We start from the raw sequence: 12299 nt of genomic DNA on the forward strand, positions 1-12299 counted from the left end.
ACAATGTGACAGAAGTCACTATAGTATGCTGGAATTTGTAGGAGTTCCTGAAAGCAAGATCAACTGATAACTTTGTTACAGTTGCAACCCCAGAGTGTAGCTCCTCCAGGTAGATTATATGATTTAGATATTCAAATTGATGGTGAAATACAGTGCACCATTCAAGTAATATTTGAGAAAATGTAACTTTGTCTTACAACATTCTTTTAGCGGAGGTTGAATGGCCTCCACAGTTTGGCCAAACATCCCCATGGGGAGAAAACGATTCTCCTTATCATGTCATACCCATACCGTTCAGCCTGCCAGTGCAACCACATTACCCCAATAAATGGGATGCTAAAGCACTTGGCAGAGAAATACTCTCCCAATTGGATTTTTAGGGAGTAATTGAAGCCTATGTCTCTCCGATAAATTGTCCCCTTTTTCAGGTGTGAAACTGGATCATTCATATTGCATTGTCTTAGACTACAGACACTTAAACAGTCTTACATGCACTTTTACAATACAAGATACAAACAGTACGCCACTAATAAACAAAATTATAAAACAACCTTGGATATTTCCAGTGGTTTCTTCTGCCAAAATCTAGCATCTGAAAGCAGAGATTGGACAGCCTTCTCAGGGCTTGGCTGTTAATGTTGCTTTGCAAAATTAACCTTGGGCTATAAGAACAGTCCTGGACTGTTTGCAACCCATATAGTGTCAATTCTACACAATATTAATTGGGATGTATTGTCCAACGTAGATGAGATCTACCTAATGGACGGTGAGTTAAACCCACATTTAGCCACAACAGACCACATAATATTGGGATTTGCTGACTATAAATTTAACTTTAGGTAATCTAATATTGCTTTTCTGAGTGTCTTTTTCTTGTGATATGAACTTACACATGAGCAGAAAAGTCTTGCCCCTCACTTTCTGGAGAAATGTCCACAATTCTTGTTCTGATTCCTTAATTTATGCACAAGGCTTTAAATCACATAATGGGTAGATACACCCTGATTTTTCCAATACACTTTGGGCATCAGAACATTCTGGTTCATTCAGATCTTTACAATCTGATTTACATGGCACAAGTGACTTAAGTACTAATGTGAATACCGCAAGATTAGTCATCATTGTCACAGTGGGTGCAATTGGTTTTACCTATATCTCATTTAACGATGGTGAGACAGTGCTGATTGCATATAAATCATATTTATATTCCAGTGCTGATATGCATTTTGCATCCGCTGAAAAAAAACGGACTATTGCGCAGATGGCTATTCTTAAAGAGTGGTCACTTGCACAAGACATATGCATTATTGTTATCACTCCCGTGCCATTCTTAGAGGCTGTCACAAAGGCTAGTGTTCCAAAGTGAAGCCCTCCATCCTGAATGGATACAGTGGGAAACATCCTTAACAGCTGTTGATTTAGACTTTGTCTTTGACCCGTCTTTACAGACATAAGAATTTCTACAATGTGAGCATGAATATCCCATGCCCAGTACAGTTTTTCCTCTTGAACAATATAAACATATAATTTATACTGAGGCTTCAGCCCAACCTGCTATAGGGACCAAGCACCAATATTCAGTGGTGTACACCACTGTTGTTGGTGTAATGTTGGACAGTAAATTCCAATCTAAAAAAACACACTCAATCCTTGGGGCACTTTACTGCGCAGTTGACTGAACTGAAAGCGTTGCTTATTGGACTAGAGCATACGTATCTTGAATTCCCCATGCTTATTGTATGTGATTCGTATTGCTGTGTCCGGTCTTATAAGGATAACTGACATTATTGGTGACAAAATCGATTTAAATATTTAAAAGGTGACACAAAAATAATCAGAAAATGTTTTGGGTGAACCTAAAAGATAGGTTGCCACTTAATACGCTGAATCATCAATGTGTCGGAGCACACAGTGTAGGGAATTCTCTGGCTGATAAAGTGACCAATTTTGCAGTTGCGACTGCAACAGTTGCTAAAATTACTCGGTCAGAAAAAAAATTGATAGTGATATCTTGGCTGCTGTTAATGCTAACAAAGACGGCAATCCTTTAATTAAAGGTGTTTCATCTAAATATACATACCACTTAAGTGAACAAAACATTGCCTATGTAAGGATACCGGTTTGGTGATCGCTTGATTCCCAACCAAGACCGCAGACTAGCTTTAGTGATAGATGCACATGTGGGTGTTGCTTTTGCACATACCGGTAATGACCACAATTTTGTTGTTACAGCAACATTATTGATGTCAAGGCTTATAATAAAAAAGAAGGCAAAAAATGTGTCCTTTGTTAAGACATTCGTCCACCACAGATACACCTGTTGATTTCTAACAAACCTTTTGGCTGCATATATTTGGACCACTGTGGTCCTCTGATTACAGATCCTGTCTTTAAATCTTTCTTAGTTGTAGTTGATTCTTGCTCCAGGTTCCTCTGGGTTTGACCACAGTGTTCGGCTTACACTCCTACTGTTATTAAAGATATGCAAGCCTTTAATAAAACATTTGCATGCAGTACACTCCTCTAGGACCATGGCCTGGCTTTCACCTCAAAAGTGTATTGGGATACTATGGCTTCCCTGGGTTTACAGCTGCATTATTCCTCTCCATCGGCCCAAGGGCAATTCTGCTATGGAGAGGATGAACGATAACGTAAAGCAGACCTTAACAATTATAGTTTTAGGCACAGGGCATAGTTGGATCTACCCCCTATATGGGGTACAATGAGCACTTAATAATCTCCCTAAAAGATCTCTGGGTGGCTGTACCGCTTGCATGTGTCAGACCATGACGGTCCAGACATTGTGGCAGCAGCCACGCTCTTTTACATAGACGTTCATTTTTCTGTCTTACAGCATTTACAACCTGGGACAACCAATCTAACAAACAACTGAAGACGTCTGTAGAAATTAAGGAGATACCAGAACCTTCTAGCTTAATTACACTGGTTGGAGATCTTGTGTGAGAGAAAGGGGCAGTGAAGCAGGAGTTTGGCCCATTATAACAAGCACCAGGGCCAGTACTTGGCATACAAAGTACAAGAACTGTAATCCTGCCACCGCTTCCTCGCTCCAAAGACAATTGTTTTGACTTCATTTGATCACATCAAATTACATAATATGGCCAATTCTAAACAGTAGACCATCAGGAGTCCTTGACAGTTCCCTAATGCTTCTAGCACCCATACAGGAAATTCCTTGGCAGCTAGTGAGCACCACCAAAGCTCTTCTTCCTGGGATGGGGGGGGATGCTGAGCATGAACTTCAGTTGATTCCATATGCCATTTCAACTTCCAGCCACATGAATGACTTGAGTACGGTACTTACTACTGTGTCTGCTGCAGCTGAAACCGTTGCTTTTGATCCACCTCTTTTGGATTTTTCCAGTCCTGTTAGTGTACAGGAGGCACCAATTTTCCGATGAACTGCTTCTTGTTATTATGATAGTTGATGTGATTTTTCTTCGGACTTGTTGATTCTTCAGATTTAGACGCTCCTCCTACATGGATCTGGGTGGGGTTTTTTTTGGCTGAAATGCACTTCTCTGGTCCATCCTTGGATATGTTTGGATAACACTTTCTTTAGTTTTTCTATTCCTGTTGATTGGATTTGCAATTGATTTCTTCTTGCTGATTAATGGCTATTATCTTCCAGAATGTTTTTTCTACAGAACTGGTCAATAAGGTGTTGACCCCTTACTTATCTTCACAAAAGCTAAAAAGAAACTTGTCCCTCATGAACATTTTATCTGTTCCAGTAACTGATGGAATTGTTTGGGATAAAGTACCTAACAATATTTTCGGTCCTACGGAGGTTCTGCAGCTACCATACGTGTTTAGGATTTTCACGTGTCATGTAATTGAACCTGTATTACATTTTGATGATTGGATGCTGAGACTGTAAATTCCATGCTCCCAGAGCTGAAATATTACACAGTTTTCAATCAGAGGATCTATACCTTAATTCTGCTAATATTCGGTTACCATCATTATGTAAATCACTATTTACATTAAGCTAGTGTTCAATGCATACTTTTTAACAACACACAATGGGAACATTGTCCCTCTGCCCCACAAGAGAGCTAAAAAACATATGGGTTAAATTTACATGTTTTCTGCATACTAGACATCAGACCCAACATCAATTATTTCAAACTAGTCCCATACTACAAAAGAAATCTGCTTATACAAACTAATCTAATATATACAGATCTGTATGTCACGCAATTAGCTGTAAATGGCTATGATTATTGGAAGGATTCAATTGCCATGAAATCAATTTGCTGCACCAAACCTCAGCAAATACACATTTTGGAAACCTTGTTCTGAGCTTGCTTAATTCCACACAAATGAGTTTTCTGAATTACACCTATCAGCAATATTAGGATAGGCTAAAATTAAAGACATGAATACCCCAAATATTCCTTCTATTGGCCACAATGAAAACTGGCAACATTTGACATTTGACAGTGAGGAACAGCTCAATAATATATTGCAGGATGGGGCATTTAATTCCACACTTTCAGATCTTCAGAGGTGGATACTGTCGCCAGTGTTTTCTTAATTCCACACCGGGTTTAAGGCAAGCAGGCCCAACCCCCACTATTCCCACTCTCAACATTCAGGTACTGTTACCACCTATTTAATGGTGAAATGTTGTCAACAATGGTTGGAACATTCAACATAGTCTGCAGTTAAACAACAAATTCCGCTCATGTCGGAAGACATCGACCTATCTGACTTTCTATTAGGACCTATATCTCCATGTTTTTTTCTTTTTCTTCTTTGTCCTCATTTGCCTTACCCTCTATTCAAGAAACGCCAACCACCTTGTGTGTCTGCCCCGGAGAGACTTAAGGTTTTAATCGTCTCTAACACCAAGACACGATTTTACATTTTTGGTGGCAGAAGAGTCCTGATAAAAACTTGAGGGATAAAATAAGGGGTATGGACTCGCAAAGACTCCATTGAGGTATATTTCAACCTGTAGGACCAATAACGTACTGGGGAAACCAGGTCCGTGGATTGTTGTAGGCATAATCATAGGACCCGGGGGGGGGGGGGGGACCAAAAACAAAACAAAAAAACTCTATCTCCACTGGACCAAAAAATCCCAATATTCCAAGTTACGTTTGCTACCTGACCTGGCCAAGTCCACCTTGGAAGTCTCATATAGGGACATCAGCCAGCCTGCATGTGATGGGGCGGTTTTTTCTACCCAGAATTTGCAAGTTTGCCTCCTGGCCAAGAGAATTGCATGAAACAAGAAAGACCTTGCTTTGCCAGTGACACCAGTATCCAAACCGTAGATTATTAGAGGCAACGTGATGGACAACGATATGTTTAGGATGAAGTCCAGGGTTGACTTCACTTCGTCCCAAAACTGGCCGATATCCGGGCAGTCCTTAAACATATGTATATCTGATGCTTCGATAAGGTTACATTTATTGCATTTCTTGTCTGGGAGAAATTTGTAAAGTCTCAGGGGCGAGAGGTAAGCCAGATGAATCGTGAACAGATGATTGCGTCTCAGCCATGCCGGTTTGACGATCTTACAAAGGAGAGTAGAGGATTTTAACCATAACTCCTCGCACTGAAAGCCTAGCTCTTCCCCCCACAGCTCGTCAGGTAGGGCAAACCCCCGTCCACCTCGTCCAGCAACATCCAGTACCACAAGGCTACCTCTTTACCTCCCCCACCTCGTTCTACTAGCTGCTGTTCCAGGTTGCTGGCTTTCCCCAATAATGGTCCTTTACAACACAGGGCCCTGGCCCAGCTATCCAGCTGCATAAACTTAAATCTAGAGAAGCCAGGGCCGACCTGCTCACGTAGCTCCTCCCATGCTCTCACGGACCCCTCTACTAACAACTCTCCCCATCTTATTATCCGAGCATCCTTAACGGGAGGAGACAGGCTGTCTTTCAAACATACCGGTAGACCCGGAGAGTTCCATACTGGAGCAAAATTTGAGAAATAAGACAGCCCTAATCTCTTTCTAATCTATGCCCAGGCTTTCAACAAGGACTGGAGAATTTTTAGCTTGATTTTTTTGAAGAATTTCTGGTCCCCGAATTTAAAAAGGAAACCGTCAATTGGCAACTCCGCTCCCACTAGCATGGCCTTAAACATAGTCCCAGTCAGTGAACTAGATGGTGTTTTTAAAAACATTCTTGCGTGGGACAACTGAAAAGCCCATGCATAATACTGTAAATCAGGAAGAGTGAGCCCCCCCTTTTCCCTCCTCCTCCTCAACTTCTTCCATGCCAGTCTGTTTGATTTATAGTTCCAAATGAAGGAGTTGATCTCTCGCTGACACTGATCCAATATTTTTGCATCAAATGCCAAGGGGATGGTATTAAAGATGAAAGTAAATTTGAGAAGAATGGACATCTTTGTCAGGCTCACCCTACCAAAAATGGTGAGTATTAAATGAGCCCAGGATTTTAATAGCTTCTTACACTCATCGTATACCCGATCTAGGTTGTTTTGTACGATATTTCCTACATCTTGGGTAATCTGTAATCCGAGGTATCGCAAAGAGGTAGAAATGGTCACACCCAGCTGTAAATTGGGAATATTCCAGGCCATGATCTGTTTTACTGGCGTTAATTTCATAACCTGAAATATGCCCAAACTCCTCCGCCTTCTTGATAACAACAGGAAAGGATTTTTCCGGGTTGGAAGTAAAAATGAGGATGTCGTCAGCATAAAGTGCAACGTGCCTCCCCCATTCGTCAAATTTGAAAGAAGGAATATTTTCCTCAGCACGCACAACCTGTGCTAATGGTTCTATATACAAATTAAAGAGGAGGGGAGAGAGCGGGCAGCCCTGCCACGTGCCCCTCGTGATTTTAAAAGATTCTGACAGGAAACCATTGATTAACAACCTAGCCGATGGAGCTCCATACAATAAGGTAATGGCTCAAATACAACCCTCACCAAAATTGAACTTCTTTAGCACTGCGACCAGGTAGGGCCAATTGACCCTATCAAAGGCCTTTGTCGCATCTAACGTAAGGGTGGCCAATGGAAGGGAGAAAGCTGAAGCGATGTCTATTTCCCCCACCAAGTCGTATGTTAAATCTGATAGTTGACGCCCTTTAATAAAACCTTTCTGGTCTTGGTGTATAATTGCACCAATTACACTTCCCAATCTCGCTGACATGATGGGAGTAAAGATTTTATAGACACTATTCAAAAGCGAGATTGGGCGATAGGACCCACACTCAGTCGGGACCTTCCCTGGCTTGGGAATCAGAACAATAGTTGCTTCTCCCCACGATTTTGGGGGAATTTCACCCTTCCTAAGGAACCCATTAAACAGGGCCGTCAACACTGGAACTATGACATCTCCTAATGCTCGATATAATTCTCCAGGTAGGCCATCGGGGCCTGCCGCCTTCCCTCGTTTAAGTTGCCCTGTGACTTTGCTCACTTCAGCCTCCGTTATTATCATCTCCAAACAATTGCTCTGCACTGTTGAGAGGGCCGGCAGTGAGATTTCAACCAACCATATATCTCTTGCCATCTGGTCATTGGGAATATCTTCCCTGTAAATCCCCTCAAAAAAGTCCAGAAAGGCACTCCCTATCTCTGAATTGGAGATCCTGGCCGCAGCCTCCCCTTCTACTTTTATTTCTCTTATATATTTAAGTGCTTGGTCGGCCTTAACTTTCCACGCTAAGATCCTGCCTGCTGTCTTCCCAAATTCAAAATGGGAGATTTTGCTTGCATCCCATCTTTAGCCACTCTTTCTTGCAAAATATTCTCCAGCTGTGATTTCAAGTCGTCCATCTTCCTCTGATCGTCTGGTGAACCCGAAGAGGAACCAAGCTTCTGCTCGATGAGATTCATTTCTTGTTCAAGGCAGACTATCTTCTCCCTATATATCTTCCGCCTATGAGAGTCTCTGTTGGTGATACTACCTCTCAAAAAAGCTTTCAATGTCTCCCACACAGTGGTCAGAGTGGCGGATTCGAGATTTATCTCCAGGAATGATATAGTCTCTGCTACCAGGAAACTAACTTCATCATCTTCCAAAAAAATAGTCTGATCGAAGGACCAAGATGGAAATTTTATCTGCCTGTCAGATCTTAAGGTGAAGACAAGAGCCGAATGGTCGGACAGATGAGAAGGGAGGTATTCTATTGTATTCAAGGAGTCTTTAAGGCAGTAGCTAAATAAGGCATAATCAATCCTTGATTTGTGGTTGTATTTGAAGTTCCGAAAGGAAACCCCTAATTTATTGCCCTCCCTATCCCTCCACAAATCTGCCAGACCCAACTGTGTCATGATTGCAATAAGGGTTTGCCTCGATTTGGAAGAAATGCAAGCTCTGGAGTTGGTGGATTTATCCAGTTTAGGGTTAAGCACGATAGTAAAATCACCTACCCAACTTATCGTGTTTTGGGAGGTTACTAAGTGATTTCTAATAGTGTTCAAATAAGATGGATCATCTGAATTGGGGCCATAATAGCCCACTAATATACATATCCAACCATCCACTGAAATTCTCAGTAGATGCTTTTTTTTCTTTTTTTTTCTTTAACAACCTTTATCCCTTTTTTTTTTACTGACTCTTTGGGAAATTCAGGGAAGATATCGTACGGATAACGCACAGCCTGGTGTTAGTAAAAAATAGGAATTAAAGCTTCATGTTGTTATATAATTTCCCACCCTGAGAATGGCTTCTAATAAGTTCCAACAACTCATCAGCCTGCAACGGAGACCGAATATTGTGAATCTTGTTGTTATACATTATGCGTAGGAAAGCGAAAAACCGCATCTGCACTGTTGCGCTAAGGGACCTGAACTTTTCGATTCTCTGACCGAGCTCCCACTGCCTATCTAGTGTGGATTTAGAGAGATCGAACCGTACCTCAAAGGTGAAATCTAGGCCCTTTAACGTTTTCGCTTTCAGTGTGAGGTTTAAGATCTTCTCCTTCAGGGTATATGTGAGGAAATTGATCAGGATCTTTCTTGATTTAGTTCTACCGGGATTTAGGTGGAAGGGATCCCGATATACTCGCTGTATGTCTTTTTCGAGGTCCTCAACTGTCTCTTCCAAATTGAGGGAATCCTTCAATAGTTTAGACACGAAGGCTTTAACATTTTCCGCTTCCTTTCCTTCCGGGATCTTCAAGAGCCGAAGATTATTGCGCCGTGAGTAGTTCTCCAATGATTCGACCCTTTCCCGCATAGCGTCCCCCTCCGTAGATTTTGTATTTTGGACTCAGCGTTCTGTAAATTAGACTTCAGTAGCCCCACCGCACCCTCCAGCACCTCCGTTCTTTCACAAAGACCATCCACTTTCTTTTCGAGGATCTCACTTGAAGCTCTTATCTCAGTTTGGTTTACTTTAGAGACCAGAAAGTCACATCTTATCTCCTCCCTCATTGAGGAAATTGACGCAATGAGGGCCTCGAGGGTATTTCCGACCCCCTTCCCACCTACTTCATCCCAGCCTTTATCGACAGTTGATGTCATTGGGGCCTCCTTCAGTACTGTTACTATTTTTTCCCCGGCACCAGCACCAGCTGCCACTTTTAGGATGGGTGTGGGATCAGCCATCCCTGAATCTATAGTTGCAGTAAGCTCAAAGGATATAGGTGTGTGTAACGGAGCAAGTGTAGATGTGGGCGCCGGTATAGATGCCAGTGTGCCTTTTAGTGTATGTACCGCTATATCTGGAGAAATATCTAATACCTGGGGTACCACTTTAACCACTTGGATGCTAAGGCATGCCGATCATGCCCATTGACTTTCCATTGAAATCAATGGAAACTCCATGACGAGTTACCCTTGTCATTAGCGCTGAAGGGGTTAAAGAAGGAGCGCAGTGAGGGGGTAATTCGTACAATACAGTTCTTCTTCGAATATGTGTTGTTAACCCCTCTCTGGGAGCTACCACTGATTCTTCTTCTTTTTCCTTTACCTTTCTCCTTAGCAGGAGCACCTCTGCTTTCCTTATCTGCAACCTCCTCCGCCTCACCCCTAGATGCTGCTATTCCTTTACTTGATCCTTCCTCCACCCTTGCAGTGCTTTCTGGGGCCTGTAGTTTTCTGCCCGATTTCTGACCTCCTCCCTGTTTTTTATAGGTGTTTTTAGAAGCCTGCTTTTTGGAACTAGCTTTACTTGTGCTGACACCCCTACCCCGCCCCGACCTTACTGCCAAACAGCTCTGCCGGTTCTTTCAATTCTACAGAAGTTTCGAGCTCTTCCAAGGTTGTAGGCTTTTTGCCTGTAACTCCACCAGGTTCAACTTCAAAGATACTGGGGGGCACTCTCTGGGAGACGGCAGCCCCCTGACCTCTGCCGCTGCCGGCTCTCAAGCTAAGGAGCCCCCGAGCTGCCACCGTGCGCCCACGCCGAAGCTCCACGGCTGCTCGTCTCCACTGTAGCAAGGAGGCAGGGGGAAGGGGTCGCGCCTCTGCGGCCAAACACATCCGCGAGAGAGGTGAGAGAAAAAGCGCCTGACACCGTAGAAAATGCCGTAGCAGTCCGGTTTAACAAAAGAACAAAAGAACAGCCTCTTATCTTAATTTAGGTCCTTCGCGTCTCCGTCTTCACTGGTGGGTGTTCGCGCTGTATTCTCGGCATTCAGCGCCGGGTGTCCTGCGGTGCATCAGAGGGGTGTGAAGAGCGAGCGTACCGCTCTAGCCTGTGGCAGCCATGTTTCCTGTCATGTCTAGCCTTCCATCAATGGAGCCTTTTTATTATATCTCCATGTTCCAAGAGATTTACTTATGCCACATATATTGAAATTTGGAAATTGAAAGTGCAGGATGTTGTTGATAATGGTATTAATGCGCTGTCTTCTTGCATTTATAATTGATATAACATTGTGTCATATATTATAGATATCATGTAAAGTAACATGTCTCTACTGTATAATGGGCAAAGTCAGCTTAGATCTAGCATGCAGATTATCTGGACACTTCATCCCCCTTAAGAATGGTCATGTACCTTGGTGTTACCTTATTTTGAGCCAGCCATTCTTGTCTTTCAACCTGACATGTACACAACGGCTCATGGCTACGAAAGATGCCACACACACCATGTTACATCTAGAGAAGTTAGAACAGCTCCATTCACAAAAAAAAAAAAAAAAAAAAAAAAAAAGAGATACCATTGATTATAAGCTGGAAGAAGTTTACAGTTGGGCAGAGGTTTATAATCAAAGAAAGTGGCAACAACCCTCAACCAATAAAAGCTCATCACAAGAGAGTGTGATATCTGACTCTGAAACAACTCAAAACCGACAACCGATGAATAAACCAACACAAAGGGAACGAAGAGAACAATTGGAGAAAACGGCTTTTTTAGATATAAGTCCGGCGGCAAACAATGCCCCGTCTACGAGTGTACCAACAGGAGAACCATCAAAACCAGGAGGGGAAAAAGAAAAAGCAAAGGAATCAGAAGCAGAACGAGAATTGAGATCGAAGAAAAAGAAACCAATCTTGTCATAAACATATCTGACAAACAACTAACCAAGGCACAAACGAATGTGTTAAACAAAGGTTTAACTTTTGTCCCAATCTACAGATCGAACGCTCAGGAAACCGAAATATCTGTTTTTAAATTTCTTCGCGTACTAAGGCTAAAAAACTTCTTCAGTAATGTACAACCTACAGAAGGACCATCAAGTGAACTTAAAGAATTCAGGATTAAAAGCACATTTTGTGCACCAACATCGCACAAAACTATTGATGCCTATGAAAGAGTGATCACTAGCGAGATGAAAAAGATTAATTATGGTAGTGGATCTAGAAGTAATTTTTCAAGGAAGGAATGGCAAACTTTGAAATCTTTAACAGAAATGACAGAAATCACAATACAAAAAGCTGACAAAGGGGGAGCGATTGTAGTAATGAACACTGAATTTTACAACGAGAGTGTACGGGCTCACCTTGGAGACACTAACACATATCAGAAAATGGAAGAAGATCCAACTAACAAATTCTCCAGTACTCTAAAAACCATTCTTGATAGAGCTTTAGAGATGAAATGGATATCGACTAAAACACATCAATTCCTGAACAGTAAACATCCCAGAAGGCCACAGTTCTACATGTTGCCTAAAATTCATAAGAATGCCAACAAACCACCCTTCAGACCAATAGTGTCAGCATGTGGTTCACTATCAGAACCACTGGGTCAATACCTAGATTGGTTTCTACAACCCATTGTACAGAAATGGAGCACTCATATTAAGGATACTACTTCTTTCTTGAATCTATTGAGGACACTTGACATTCCATCTAACCAGGAAGTGTGGCTATGTACAATCGATGTGACA

Source organism: Lissotriton helveticus, chromosome 6, assembly GCF_964261635.1.
Source record: "Lissotriton helveticus chromosome 6, aLisHel1.1, whole genome shotgun sequence".
Classification (NCBI taxonomy): Eukaryota; Metazoa; Chordata; class Amphibia; order Caudata; family Salamandridae; genus Lissotriton; species Lissotriton helveticus.